The 16,294-nt window shown below is 35.9% G+C and overlaps 1 protein-coding gene across 8 annotated transcripts in view; it reads right to left on the bottom strand.

Annotated features, from left to right (window-relative positions):
* Positions 1–16,294, bottom strand: part of LOC6035310 (supervillin) — a 388,528-nt gene that overhangs the window by 74,143 nt on the left and 298,091 nt on the right. The window lies entirely within an intron of this gene.

Genomic DNA, 16,294 nt, shown 5'->3' on the forward strand with positions numbered 1-16,294 from the left:
CGCCACGTGTCATCGGGACAAATCCAATCAAGCGTGACGTCACGGGCGAAGAAGGACTTTCATCTTCCACTAGCAGTCACACTGCATGGTCTTGGTTACACGGCGCTAGGGTCTCGGTGTAGCGCCTCCCACTCATCCCACGTGTAGTCCAACGGGGCACCGCACGTGTACAGAAAGTTTCGGTTAAATCTGGATTGCCGGAATAAGGACATTTATTCCCAGCAGTCATGGACGAACTGCGAATCCACGGAACAGGGTTTCGTATCCCGGACAGGTGGAGTACGGACTCTCCACCCAATCCCCACCCACGTGCAGTCAAGGACGCACTGTACCATCCAAAGGTAATCGGTCGTCGCCTGGTCAGGCACAGCCGAGCAGGACAAACCTCTCCACGGTGTCGGGACTCCAGGTTTCAACCCATCATCGGGACGGTGTGATTGCCAGGAGCGCAGCACACTGCGAAGGATCGTACCAACGTACACCACTGGAAGGATCGGCAAGGGACCGCCGAACCACTACCACTACACTCGGGTACTACTACACTATAACGGGTTGTAAAACGGCAGGGGAGCTGGTGTCGGACGACTTCAGCTCGAATCAACTCTTTCCCATCGTGATCTCCTGGTACGGAGACACACAACCAAGCGTACGGTGGCAGGCTCAGGTGCGCTTGCCAGGTGTTTCAAGGATGCATCTCACATGCATGGAGGGAACAGGCCACAGGATGTGACTGTTCAACCAAGGATTTGGATTTCGTTTGGACGGTCTGCGGAGACTGTTCAACCAACACACTCCCACCCAAGGGCACTAGGAAAGTGCAAATAATGACGGCAGGGTCGTCGTTATGGTATCCGGAGGTCAACCCGTCACCATCGGATCGGTGACAAAAGCGTGCTGCACAGGGCAGCGAACAACGCTATCCAAGGATTGATTAGTCGGTGCACTAGTCATCCACAAGGGAGGTTCGCGGACGGCGTGTCTTGGAACGGCATGCCTCGGATCTCAACCTACTGGGGCAGGGCTCCATAGGTATCCCGGTACGAAGCCACGGGACGTCACCAGCACGTCATGCTTCGAGCCACACCCACATCCCACCCACACACTGGAGCAAGGGCTCCTCGGAAACGGAATCCAATGGTCGAGCATAAGCACGTCGTGGGACGTCATGCTTCACCACCCACACCGGAGCGCGGGCTCCACTGGAAGGAAACATCAACCTGGTGCACGGTACGCATCAACCCAAGAAAGGAACAACCCAAGGAGGTCGACGGGAACCGAAGAACAATCGGGTTAGGTAAACATCAATAATCGGTCAGGAGATGATGTACCCCACGGACCTGAACATCAACCTAGGAAATTGCAACACACAATTTGTACACACTTACACCTACACTGAGGAGGAAATTTAGTTTTGTTCAGAAATTGGGTAATTTCAGGGCAGGGGAGAATGTTCGGGAGTAAGGTCTCCCAGAGCTACATCCCTGGATGTTTTGAACTTTGGTCATTTGCGTTTTCTATCTATCCACTCTTCCCGCAATACCACTGCACTGATTTGAATACGCTGGACTGGCCAGCAGATATGATCTTCTTCTTTGGTCGTGGTCAGTGGTAATGCACAAGAGATAAGCCGATAAGAGAGAACGATCTCTCTCTTCGATCGGCTGGGGTTCATCCCGACTGGAAGGCCAAGTAGGGAGTAATTATAGAAGGCAATTTAAGTAGTCCTAGAACCTAGGGACGGTACGGGTCGGACACCCGTCCGTCGTGACGCGTTGTATATATTTGTACATATTTGACGACAATAAATGTTATTCGTAAAACTGTGGTTTAATCGGAACGCGAGTGTGGTGTTCTTATTTGGAATCCGGACGGCGCTCATGGATCACCTGGGCGTTGGAGTACCTGCGCTGGAGTCGCAGTACGATCTGCTGGTCTACGGGTAATTCCCCCCCCCCTGGCGTCGTGGTTTCTTATCGTGTTGGGACTTGGCTCCGAACTTCATCATCCACTTGAGCTATCGAAGAAAACCCGGGAAGGACCAAACCCCAACAGGTCATTTTGGTCATATTGGTCATTTTGGTCATTTTGATCATTTTGGTCTTTTTGGTCATTTCGCTCTTTTTGGTCATTTTGGTTATTTTGGTCATTTTGGTCATTTTGATCATTTTGGTAATTTTGGTCATTTCGGTCATTTTGGTCATTTTGGTCATTTTGGTCATTTTGATCATTTTGGTCATTTTGATCATTTTGGTCATTTTGGTCATTTTGGTCATTTTGGACATTTTGTTAATTTTGGTGATTTCGGCCATTTTGGCCATTTCGGTCATTTCGGTCATTTCGGTCATTTTGGTCATTTTGGTCATTTTGGTCATTTGGGGCATTTCGGTCATTTTGGTCATTTTGGGTATTTCGGTCTTTTTGGTCATTTTGGTCATTTTGATCATTTTGGTCATTTTGATCATTTTGGTCATTTTGATCATTTTGGTCATTTCGCTCATTTCGGTCATTTTGTTCATTTTGGTCATTTTGGTCATTTTGGTCATTTTGGTCATTTTGGTCATTTTGATCATTTTGGTCATTTTGGTCATTTTGATCATTTTGGTCATTTTGGTCATTTCACTCATTTTGGTCATTTTGGTCATTTTGATCATTTTGGTCATTTTGATCATTTTGGTCATTTCGCTCATTTTGGTCATTTTGGCCATTTTGGTCATTTTGGTCATTTTGATCATTTTGGTCATTTTGATCATTTTGGTCATTTCGCTCATTTTGGTCATTTTGGTCATTTTGGTCATTTTGGTCATTTTGGTCATTTTGGTCATTTTGGTCATTTTGGTGATTTTGGTCATTTTGTATTTTTGTATTTTTGTATTTTTGTATTTTTGTATTTTTGTATTTTTGTATTTTTGTATTTTTGTATTTTTGTATTTTTGTATTTTTGTATTTTTGTATTTTTGTATTTTTGTATTTTTGTATTTTTGTATTTTTGTATTTTTGTATTTTTGTATTTTTGTATTTTTGTATTTTTGTATTTTTGTATTTTTGTATTTTTGTATTTTTGTATTTTTGTATTTTTGTATTTTTATATTTTTGTATTTTTTTTGTTTTTTCTTATTTTTTTGTATTTTTTTAAATTATTTTAAGGTTTTTATTATATTGTATTTTGTAGTTTTGCAATTTAGTTTATGTTTTGTATTTTTATATCGAAGATTTATTTTTTGGAATCGAATTAAAATTTAATTTGTTTAATTTTCAACGTCATAGCATCACGTTGCACTGCTGTTAAGGGTGTGAGCTGCTGATTGCGGTGGCACATGTTTCGAAACAAGTTACCATTTCCTATATGGCTCAATTTAACGAGGAGCAAACGAGCCAAATGCTCGGGACTTCCCGTACAAACAGTAACAGCCGACAGTGACACGCGAGACCATTTAAGTGTAATTAAATGGTTTGGACTGAAGTCCAGAATGACAGTAAAATTTTGTAAGTCGAAAATATATTTGTTTTGTTTTGATAAGATTGGAAAGAAATAATTACAACTCAATATAAAAATCCAAACTAACAAATTGAAAGTTACAGTAAATTTATGAAAATTTGAGCATTTTTCGCCGTGCAGATCCAACTTGTTACCACCCCTAATTGTTTCATTTTGCTCCGTTTTGTGTTGAGTCTTTAACTTCACTGGATGCTGACGCTGCACTCTCTGTGATTGAGATACCGCGCGGGTAACAATTTTTTCGAACAAGTTAAGCTTAGGTTATGTTTGGCACGAGAAGGGCCAACTAGCCAGACGAAAGTGTAAGTCTGTGTAATTAAGTTTTGCGGGATGATCCGCGAACGCACGCACGCCCGGAATGCTCTGGCGGTAAATTGCATGATGTGATGCAGTTGGATGAGCGCGCGCACGTGCACACGTGATGAGGGTGTAACATGCCGCTGAAGACCATAGTTTAGTGTTGAACGAGTGACGAACATGTCGGCTACAATAAGCGTTAGCAAAGGAAGGCTGTTTCAATAACTTCCTGACTTTTCTTGTGGTTTAAAATGCAGGATAATGTTTCCATAAAACGACGTACAAAAACGTGAAGTTTTTGAAATGCAATACTTTCGTCCTTCAGAGAATCCGTTCAAACCAGAAACTTTAACTCCGTCAAAAGTCTGACTCATGACTTTTATAGCAGCTCGCAAACTGCAGTAAAACCATTGAAAAAAAAATCTAATAAAAAACATCCTTCTAACTTCCTGCAAACAAGAAGCTCAAACCCCGTGTCCGCTGCAATAAAAATCATCCCTCCTGAAAACAAGCAGAAACCCCATGAAAGAGCAATGTAACGGAAAGATAAAGACTCTTCATCATGTTGCAACACCCTGCCTTAAGGGGAAGCCCCAAACTATTACCATTTGTAGCGTGAAACTTTGGCACTTACCCCCTCAGCCTTGCCCGCGGTGGCAAAGGATCGTGATTTCTATTATTTCCGGAAAGGATGTTAGTCACCCTCGCACAGAATCATAGAGTTTTCCACCACCATGTCCCCAAACTTTCTTCCATTTTTTCGGGGGGAGGAGGAGGAAGGTTGAACAAACTTGTCTTATAAGATTCTCCTCACTGGAAAAAGGCACAAGTGTTCCGGGAGAAAATCCTCGCTCTTCCGTGAGTAATGATAGGGAAAATTCCTCTGAGTCAGACAGATTCGTTCTTTCTTTTTTCGGGAGTTAAAGTTTTATCACCCCCTTCGGGCGTTCGTTGAATCCGGAAATGACTTTATTTCGGCGAGCAAATAGGAAGGACATTGAACAGAGAGTGGTGCAATCGGAGAAATGAATGCATTATGTGGAATCTGGATGGGGAAATTTGGCGATCATTCCAGCATCCTCGCACGAAAGGACACCGAGCAAACGCTTGGTGAAGTTTTGTTTGCACTTGAAAAGCGCGCGCTCTCTTGGGGCACTTTTGGTGAATTTTCTTCTCGGAACAACGGCGAATGAACCGGCAATGACCCAGACGGTTGAACTTGGAACATTGTGCCCGAGGAAGAGGATTTGCATTGGCGAAGAAAACATGTCGGGGAAGAATCTGTTTGGGATATGCACGGAAGAGCCAACGTTCTTTGTCCATATCAAGGGGAGTGAAGTCACGTTTGGAAGACAAACCGGCGAGGTTGACAATAACTAGATAAAATGGAAGGAGTTCGAGAATGTTTGTTTGTTTGGGTTCTAATTGAACAAAGTGGCCGAATTCGGTTTTACTTTCAGTGATAGTCGTGAGTGCAGAAATATGGACAACTGCATTGTTTGATAACATTATCAAATCACTTATAAAAACAAGATAACGACCAGGACGCAGACAAGAAAAGATGATTCTCTAAATCCTAATCTTTTCATTGTTTGATTACACTAGGGGTATCCAAACTTTTCGCAAAGTGGATTAAGTGGAAAATTGATTATCCGAAAAATGGTACCGTTTTGGATCTCTTCAGAAGATTTGTTACAAAATATTGATTTTTGATTATATTTTGAGATTGTAATAATAGAAACCAAAAATAGTTCCAAAAGTATATATTTTGACACTTTGGCTAAATTCTTCAGATTCAACGGCAAAAGAACATGTTGTTGGACAATTTTCAAATTTCGTTTGGTGTGGTCCCATACACTTTTTCCTGGAAAATTAAACATTTTCAAATGAAGATATTTCGAGTTTACAGCGTTTGTAGTGCTAGATCTCCCCTTTCGAATGCTGATGGCGTTAAAAATTTAGCTTGCGCTTTTTGGAGATTTTAGAGTTTTAAAATTGCATCAATATTTCCTTAAAATGGCTTTAAATTTGGACATCATATTTACACTAAAAAGTTTTTTTTAAAGAGTTCTAAAAGTTGCTTGGATTGACAAACCAAAAAAAAAAAATCCCAAAAAATAATCCTGCAAAGTTAGAATTTAGAAAAAACCTCAATCGTGAACCACCCTTATTTTCAACCAAGCCAAAGCTTGCCCCTTATTCAAGATGTTATTCGTGATTTTTATATTTCGAAACAATGTTTAATGAAAAGAGCAGGAAATTTCACCAGAGTTTGATTTTTTATCAGTGAAGATTGAACCAAAAGTATCCGGAATATCGCAGCTTGAAAAATCAGGTTTAATTATTTGAAAAGAGAAAACTATTTTTTCACAAAATTTAAACTTTAAGAAGCAGTATCTCAGCTCTTCAGTTTTTCTTTATTATTGTATTGTTGAATTGCAAAAAAGAACTACTTCAATATTGGATAGCAAATTATATTTTGCATCTAAACACAATTTTTAAAATTTTGTTTGATATTTTTTATCAAAATAGCTCCGGTCCGGATTTCGCACCATCCTATACCCTAGCGCAAAAGATACATTTTTAGTCACTTAAAATAAAAAAATGAAAATTAAAAAATATAACTTTTCAAAGCATTGTATGAAAAAAGGTCGAAAGACATAAGGTCGAATGGACAAAAAATCAAAAGGCAAAAGGTCGAATGAACAAAAGGTCGCATTGACAAAACGTCGAAAGGACAAAAGATCGAAATAAAAAAAAAAAACATTTTTTTTTAAAAGTATTTTTGATGTCAAATTTTTTTTTTCAAAGGATTGCTCATGCTTGAAAGAATGGAATAACTAACAACAAATTTACGACAACAAGAATAAGTTTTTCAATTTAAAATAGAAACAAAAAAAAGAACTGCTCATAATTTAAAGAATGGAAAAACTCACAAAAATATTACTTCAGTCATAAATAGGCTGCTTGAAAAAAAACTTTTAAAAAATTTAGAGGTCAATTATTTTGAGAAATGTCCCTGTTTGAAAAAATGGAAAAAACTCAACATAATAATACAAACATCAAGAATAGATGATTTTTTTTAAGTAAAAAAAATATTCAAGAAATCACCGAATTTTTTATGAGAAAATGTTTTTTTCAAGTTTTTTGAAGTTTATAATTATTATTATTTGTTTAATTTTTTCACATTCAACCTTTTGTCCTTTCGCCGTTTAGTCCATTCGTCCTTTTGTCAACTTTAGAGCGTCCAATTTACCGGGGTTACAAACTTCCCGTGAAATTCGAAATTTAACGAAAATTGTTATGATAATGTTTCTGATTAATATATTGCAACAGAATTGTATAGAACAGCAACATTAATGGGCAAAATGAGTGTGAGGATCAATGTATTGCTTGACTGCTTGTAAAAAATCATGCAACTTTGAGAATATATATTTTTTATGCTTTCTTTGAAATCGTACCAAATAAAACAAAAATGTTATTCGTATTTTTTGTTGGGAAGTATTTTTTTTAATTAAAGTGTTTGGATAGTGAAAATCTATGCTCCACAACATTAAAATTGCTTTTAAATTTGTCTCAGTGACCATAATAGTTGAAATGAAAAAAAAATATGCCGAAAAAATATTTTGTATGGCTAATAACTTATTCCAGAACTTGTGAACAACTTGTGAATAAAAAGTAATCATTGAATTTTCCTTAAATATCTAATTTCTAGTGCTTTTCAACTTAAAACCCAATTCACGAAATCACTCAAAGTTTTAAAATATTTGAAGCGAGTTTTTGAAATATGGTTGCATTCTTTGGGTAAATTTTATATGATAGGAAGATTTTTTATATTGATTTTTCAAGGTTCCTTTTATGGTATGGCCTAATAAATTAATTACATTAAATTTTTTTCATAGTGTAAAAGTGTTTGAAATAAACCATGTTAAACCCTTGGTAGCTCGCGTGCTTCATAAATTTATAACTTCAAACAGTAACAGTATATCAAGTCAATTTTCATCCAATTTGGTAAAGGCAAACAAAAAAATTAAACAAATCTCAATTGTGACCTTTTCCGGAAGAGGTGAATATCTAATTTACAAATGATATAACAAAAAAATCTTCAAAATAAGTTCTCGAAAATAAAATAGTCATATTTTTTCCAAAAGAGGGTAATTTTTGTTGCCCAACATACAAGCAAACAATATTCCTTGTTGTGAATGTTTCAGAAATAAATATTTTTTGAATTGGACCTTGACATGAAAATTACAGCAAGCTCAATATGAACAGTAGATTGAAATGATTAAAATCAAAGCAGGTTCTCTTATTATGTTTTGTTTCATTTCAAAACATTGGTGCCAAAAAGGTAGGAAAATGAATACTTCCGCTTGTATTGAGGGAATTCCCGGGAAATTGATATAATTCCCGGGAAATATTTTTTTCCGGGAAATCCCGTGAATTCCCGGGATTTGTTTCACGGCACGGGAAATTGGATGCTCTAGTCCACTTTCGACCTTTTGTCCATTCGAACTTATGTCTTTCGACCTTTTGGCATTCGACATATAGTCGCATATTCTTGCCAAAGAAATCAAATCTTTCAGAATATCTTTTTCTCAAGATACAGGTTTTTGAATATTCACATGGATATTTAGTATGATCAGCCCGTTAAATCATATCGAATTTTGTATAAAAAAAAACGAAAAAACGAAGGACAAAGTTTCTTTCAAATCGAAAAATAAAAAAAATCTCGATTTTTTTCTTAATTCTAGAGAATTACTATGAAGACTAAAAATTGATCAACAAATAAATTTTCTAAATTTCGAGAATCCTGGGAAGTTTTCAATAAACCTCAAGATCCATGATATTTTTTCGTATTTTGAAACTCTAATTCTGAGAAATTTGTTGCTTCAATGTCGAAATCATCCGCAAAAAAATGTGATACGTTTAAACACACTGACTCAGCAGTAAATTGAGTTGCTTCTTCCAACGTGAAGCATGAAAAAAATATATCAAAACTCTAATCGCATGTTTCCCCCCTAAAATGCATGCCTATCATCACATAAACATCCTGTCCGATAATTTTGCGCTTGATCACCTCCAAAAACCAACCATAACCGAGCTACTCTTTCGTGCCTTAGCAGAGCCAAGGCTGCTACAATTATGATTAATAGCCTCCATCAAAAGCTTGTTTTGACTTGTTTTGATTTAATTTCCATCTCATTTCACTCCAGAGGAGCTCTTAGTTTCTGATTTACTACTCTCTTTGTTACTGGTTACTGCACCTGCTGCTGCCTGCCACAACAAAGTGTGCCTCTGCCTGACTTGCTTTCGTGTAATTAATTCACTTTTGGCACTTAATAATACACTCCACGCCCTGCTGCTCGCAGCTGGTCGAACATCTCGTGCCTACTTTTTTGTTTCTTCTTCTTTTTTGGTGAACTGATACTTATCATTATCACCACAGCCATTTTCACACCTCAACTCCTTCTTTCACCTCTTCTTTTTTGTGTGGCGTTTTTTTTTTCTTTATTGAATCAGCAGGTGTTTGTAAACAACTTTTATTCAATTTGTGATTCCAGCATAATCTGCTCTGGTTTCAAGCGTTTAAGCTCGAATCCATCAGCAGCAGCAGGTCACATCTGGTTGCGCGCACACAACTTTTCGGGTTAATGTTTAATTTGAATTTGAGTATTTCGGCGCCAGTTCATCGGCGGCAAATTAAGGCCCACCAACGTTGATCACACGGCTGAGCAGAGAGAAAAATGGCAACCGGCATGACCGGGGCGAAGATACGCAAGTATCGATATGTTCATTTGGATGTGAACTGGATCTTTTTGTTGGACTTTTTTTGTGCTTTGTGGGCACAGTGAAAAAGCACCCATTCAGTGCTGAATTGTATCACTTTTCAGCACTTGTGTCGAAAAAACTTCAACACAGTTTCGAAAAGTACTACTTTTTGACACAAGTGTTGATAAGTTGACCTTTCAGCTCTCAAATGGATGTTTATTAGTAGTTTATGCAACAAGTTGCAAAACGAGGATTTTTTCAGCACGAGTCGTACATTTATCCAATGAGGTTCACCGAGTTGGATAAATACGACGAGTGCTGAAAAAATCAAGTTTTGCAACGAGTTCTATACAACATTTTTTGCAATTTCGAAAAACACCCATTGAGTGAAATTTTAAGTCGAATTTTCATGTATTTTGTCAATAAATCGTATAAATCAAAAAAATGTTGAAAAGTGTTACTTTTCGAAACACTTTGCAACATTTTGCTGAAAAGTAGAACTTTTCAGCATTTATTTTGAAAAGTGTTGCTATTCGATTCTGTTATTTTTGGTACAGAAAAGTAGGCTATTTCATCGTTCAAGAATGACAGGAAAAAAAAGTAGTTTCACGACGGAATTGCAAAATAGTAGTTTATGCAACAAGTTGCAAAAAGATGATTTTTTCAGCACGAGTCGTACATTTATCCAACGAGGTTCACCGAGTTGGATAAATACGACGAGTGCTGAAAAAATCAAGTTTTGCAACGAGTTCCATACAACAGTTTTTGCAATTTCGAAAAACACCCATTGAGTGAAATTTTAAGTCGAATTTTCATGTATTTTGTCAATAAATCGTATAAATCAAAAAAATGTTGAAAAGTGTTACTTTTCGAAACAAGTGCTGAAAAGTTCAACTTTTCAGCACCCATTTCAGTGCTGAAAAGTAGAACTTTTCAGCATTTATTTTGAAAAGTGTTGCTATTCGATTCTGTTATTTTTGGTACAGAAAAGTAGGCTATTTCGTCGTTCAAGAATGACAGGAAAAAAAGTAGTTTCACGACGGAATTGCAAAAAAGTATTTTTCAGTACTTTTATTTTTGACGATAAAAAGTAGGTCATTTTATTATTCGGGAATTGCAAGAAAAGTGAGTCGTTTTACTACGGAATTAAAAGAAATATTAACAAAACATTTCAAGGAACAAAGTTAATAAATAAAAATAAATTTCAAAAAGCAAGATTAGCAATTATAATTATTCATAATTTGAAATTCTAGTATTTCTATAACTTTTCATAGTGCCGTAACTCGAAGCTACCGCAGTCCGGTTCAATTACCGTATACGTCCAGCCGGGCCAGCAGCCCCTGATCAGTTTTCATAATCACATTTTCGCTTTCGTTTGCAACTTCAACAGATGAGGAGGGAACTCCTGCACTGTGCTGGCTGGCAGTGAGGTCGATCCAGCAGCAGCCGGTGCAGGCGCGCGTTGAATCGAAATCAATTTGGCCGGAATGAAAGTGAAATTTGAGTAGTTTGCTGTTGGGTCATTCCATCTGAAGCGGAACAGCATTTGAAAATTACCCTCTCCGATCCTGCTCAAATTTGGCAGAGCTGTTGATACTATCAAAACATGCAAGAATCCCGAATTTCATCCAAATCGGACCACCCCCTCCATTTTTGTACCCTCCCAAAAAAACGACCTTTTGCCGATTTTTGAGCAAAACCCCTATCTTCAAACGGCGATAACTCAGGAACCACAAATCTTAGAGGGTCGGTCTTAAACTCAATTTTGAAGGAAATTGGACGTCGAATCCATTTCCGTGATCGAAATGTTGATTAATTTATTTTTTCTACCTGTATTGCGCAATTGAAAACTTTAAACGGCCGTATCTCAAAACACCCCAACTTATTTTTTTGATTTGACCTCACCATCGTGTTCCCCGGCCAATTTTACATAAGAATCACTTATCGACAGAAATGAATATGTTTCGTTCCAGAGATATCGAATTTTAAAGTTTAGTACATCAGCTTCATTCGCCGCATCTGCTAGAAGCACACAAGCGGGCTGATCAATAACTGCTACCTGGTCATTTATTGAAATAATGTTTCATCATAAATAATCTTTTTCAAATTGGGCAACAAATAACTGTATAACACTGTAGGAAACTGGAGTTTAATCGCGAATGTTTATTTGCTCAAAAAAAATTAATTAAGTGAATTTCTGTGCTAACCCACAGGACAGAGGAATAACGACACACAGTAAAGGGCAGAATTGGATTCCGACGAAGCGAGCAGGAAAATGCAGTTAATCTTGTTAGTAGCACTGAACAATAAGTGCACGATACATTATTGAGTAAAAAATATGAATTAAAATGAATAAAATTTGTTGATACGTTGTTCTCTAGTGAAGGACGATCACAAGGAGTAGGAAAAGGATTTCTGGAAATTATAAAACTGAAAAATGTAAGAAAATCACAAAGTTTGATCTGCTGCAAAGCGGCTAATTCCCCTAATTTAGTTGGGATGATTTCGACACCGTCCGAACAACAGTTTTTTTTCTTCTTTCATTCTTGGATTCTTGGAACACAATACGGCTACTGTCCTCACGTATAAGGATTTTTTTTAATTAAATATACCTTGACCAAAATTATCTTTTAATCAAATGAAGCTGGCTTACAATATAAAAATTGATTTAATATGATCAATCTTTTAAACCATAAATCAGAGTTGCCAAATTATGGTAAAGTGTCTATAATAAACTTTAATAATAATAATAATAATAATAAAGCAGGTTTTGGGGTTTTTGCTGAATGGCACTATTTTGCTACCGCTTATGATAAAGGCCCTAGTCATGGCCTCGGAGGTACTCTAAAACGGTTAGCAACATATAAAAAACGGTGCATTCAAAATAACCCAATAAATATTCCTTTCACAAAAATAGATTGATCAAGGGGAACAGCATCTAATTCCAGCGTTCCTCTAATGTTGCCATATCAGCGCTTTGGCATTCAATTACAGCTGATTAAAAGCGTTTTCAACTGAAATCGAGAGATAAATAGCTCAATAAGAAGTGAACAAGCAAGTTTCTATCAAAAGTTATGCAAAATTTGTTGTTTGAATAGTGAAAATGAGCAAATTGGACGAAACAAGGAGCGAGGACTTAATCTGCCAAACATACGAGAATTTCCCCTAATAGCCATTTGAATAAATATTTGCGTAAAATTATAAAAATATAAATTAAATTAATCATCTCCCAGAACACCAGGTAGCAGTTATTGATCAGCCCGCTTGTGTGCTTCTAGCAGATGCGGCGAATGAAGCTGATGTACTAAATTTTAAAATTCGATATCTCTGGAACGAAACATATTCATTTCTGTCGATAAGTGATTCTTATGTAAAATTGGCCGGGGAAGGTCAAATAGAAAAAATAAGATGGGGTGTTTTGAGATACGGCCGTTTAATGTTTTCAATTGCGCAATACAGGTAGAAAAAATAAATTAATCAACATTTCGATCACGGAAATGGATTCTACGTTAAATTTCCTTCAAAATTGAGTCTAAGACCGACCTTCTAAGATTTGTGGTTCCCGAGCTATCGCCGTTTGAAACTAGGAGGTTTGGTCAAAAATCGCCAAAAAGTCGATTTTTTGGGGAGGTACAAAAATGGAGGGGGTGGTCCGATTTGGATGAAATTCGGGATTCTTGCATGTTTTGATAGTATCAACAGCTCTGCCAAATTTGAGCAGGATCGGAGAGGGTAATTTTCAAATTTGCATATTTTCGTGCACAGTTGAGATGGAATGACCCTGTTGTTGTTGTGTCTGCTGGTGAGCAGAATGGAAAACGAGCTTTTTTGTTCTTCCCAATCTCGCCGGAGAGTGTGCAGTTCGTGATTACTGGTTTTGTCTGGGTTTTAGGGAAAAAGTGCACTTTTTTTCTGTGTTTGAGCAAATTGCACTGGAAACTTTGTGTTTTGTTTCGGTTTCACAAAGGGCTATCAATCATGAGTTTAATGTTGGGCATGAAAATGGACACAGAAAAAAGAGAGTGTACAAATTGATACGTGTCGGCAAGCCAGACCTTAAACAACGGTGTCCATCCAGTTTGGCAGCTCCATAAAACAAGGATGAATGGTTCAACTCACCTGGAAAGAGAAAGAAAGAAAAAAATAACCTGATTAGTGACATGATACCAAGCTTGGGCTCTAAATGGAATAACCGCAAACAACCGCAACACTAGACAGACCGTCGTCAACAGAAAAAGGAGCAACTTTTTGCGGGGCTCCCCAACATAAATCAAAGCTGCTCCACTAGCTTTAATGCGGAGTGACAGTTTAATTAAAATAAACGAATGCTCGCTCATCCCGCGATTCGATAGTTATGAAATAAATAAACATCAATCATTCGAAGGAGGGCGAAATGACGAGCGAAAAAAGTTGCCAAGAAATGATTTGCGAAAGTCACCGGTTAGTTTAGTTTGCTTCTGAATAAAAGAGTGAAAATCAAACTAATTAAAATTTAATTTATTTTCTATAATCTAGATTTATTTTCCTAATCCAAATTTGTAGCTTTTCACTATCTTTTATTTTTCCCGAGTTAAGAGATCACCTCTTTTGTTTTTATTTAAATTATTTTTGTTATTTTATATGCGTATATCTTTTAAAGGTTTTGTTTTGTATTGGTAGTGTTATTATAATTATTGCCTATCTACTGTTTTTTCCTAATTTTCCGGTCACTTTTTAGAATTTTCATTTATTTCAAATATTATTTTTTAATAATGTCGCACCAAAGTGTATCGAAAAATAATCAAGACATACAAAAACTGCATGTTCAGTCCGACAGAGACTCAAGAAAAATACTTTTTTTTTTCAAACATTGGCAAGGTAAAAAATCAGGTGAAATCAGCAAATCCATTTTTTTATGAATGTTTTTATGATTCAAAATTGGCCCAACAATGTTTTTTTCGAATTTTTAGATAAGAGTTCGTCTAAATCTATGTGTTAAAGGGGTTAAAGAAAAAAAATCGAAAAAGAAATTTAAAACGTAATATTTTATTTATTCTGATTTTGGAAAAATAAATTTAAGTTCTGCTCTCTCTGGAAAAGTCAAAAATTAAAAAAAAAGTTTGAAATAGGTGTAAAGTTTATTTTTGCTTTTTTTTTTCAAAAATCGGTCCTTAATATCAATTTTAATAAATTGTTTATTAATTTATTTAAATTTATCCTGAACTTATAAACGCTTCAATTTCATCAAGGTATGTAAGATTTGGGCTCCTTGAACACGCTCCAATCGACAGAATTAATTTTAATGAATTCCTTGGAAAAAAATAAAGTTATTAACTACGGGCATAAATGCTGTGAAATCATTACAAAAAACCACGAACATCCATTGAATTTTTCTTTCTCAGAATGAAAGCATGGAGGCACTTAACTTCTTAGAACGGATTCAAATCATTTGTATCCGAAATTTACAACTTCATTCATTCACATGGAATTCACTACAATTCATTTCTCGATTGGATTGGAGCGTATTCAGGGAGCCCAAATCTATCATATTTTGATTAAATTGAAACGATTACTGACATCCACTTTTAAAATATCAAATTGTGTTTTCCGAAGGCATTTTCGCTTCGGATAACCGAATCACGAAAAAAAATATTTTTTTTTTCGTTGTCTTATTTTTGTTGGTCAAGTTGAAATATTGCCCATAACGAAAAAAAAAATAGAATTTTTAAATCCAAGATGGCGGCCAAAATAACGATGATAACGTATTGAAAAATTGCATTTTTTTAATTTAAAAGGCAATCAAATATTCAAATTTGACTAAAATGGGGTCACAGAACTCGAATTTGATGTTAATAGAAAATTAAACCCAAAAATTAAAAAAAAACTAGATTTGATTATTTGAAGTCCTATACAAACCTTCGGATAATCGAGCTTCAGATAATCTTCGGAAACTTCGGATAATTGAGGCTTGGGATAATCGAGTATAGACTGTAATACATATAACATCTTAGGATCACTCATCAAGAGTTCGTTTTTTAATATTACAGTTAAAAATGTGTAAAAATAAATCTTTTTATGTCTTATATTGCCTATATCACATAAATTGAGGAAAAGATACATCAATAAAAATATTTTTTTTTCAACCTGCCAAAATAATTAATGTTCTAATTAAATTAAATTATTTTTTTTATTTTTATGTGAATACTCTTGCAAAAATAGGCACACACATATTTCATTTATCAAAATTTATAGAATTAAATATGAGACACAAAATTCTTCACACATCATGACAGTTATTCCAATCAAAATGACAATGAATTCATGTTAATGTCTTTTTCCTAATGTTTAACGTCTTTTCCAATCTCTTGTCCTAAAATTCAGAATTTGTATAAGACCTGAAAAGTCCAATGCGAAAATGCAAAAATAAACATTTGGTAATTTATTCTTTATTGTTTGTAATAGATTGTACAAGATTTTTTCCCCAATTTTTTTTTTTAATTTTAACAGAAAAATTTTTATTGCATGTTTTAAGGAAATTTTAAAGAGAAAAGGGACAAGAACTTGATACAAAATATGCATTTGCCTCTATTGGATCTATAAAATCAAGAAAGTTGTTGTTGAGATTAGCTTTCTTTATGATTGATAACTTTTTGTGGAAAGTTGTTTTTTTATGATTTATTTGTTTTAAATATAGTCCAGACTCGATTATCCGAAGCTCGATTATTCGAAGGTTGTATGGGACTTCGGATAATC

The sequence above is a fragment of the Culex quinquefasciatus genome, chromosome 3 (assembly GCF_015732765.1).
Source record: "Culex quinquefasciatus strain JHB chromosome 3, VPISU_Cqui_1.0_pri_paternal, whole genome shotgun sequence".
NCBI classification, from domain to species: domain Eukaryota; kingdom Metazoa; phylum Arthropoda; class Insecta; order Diptera; family Culicidae; genus Culex; species Culex quinquefasciatus.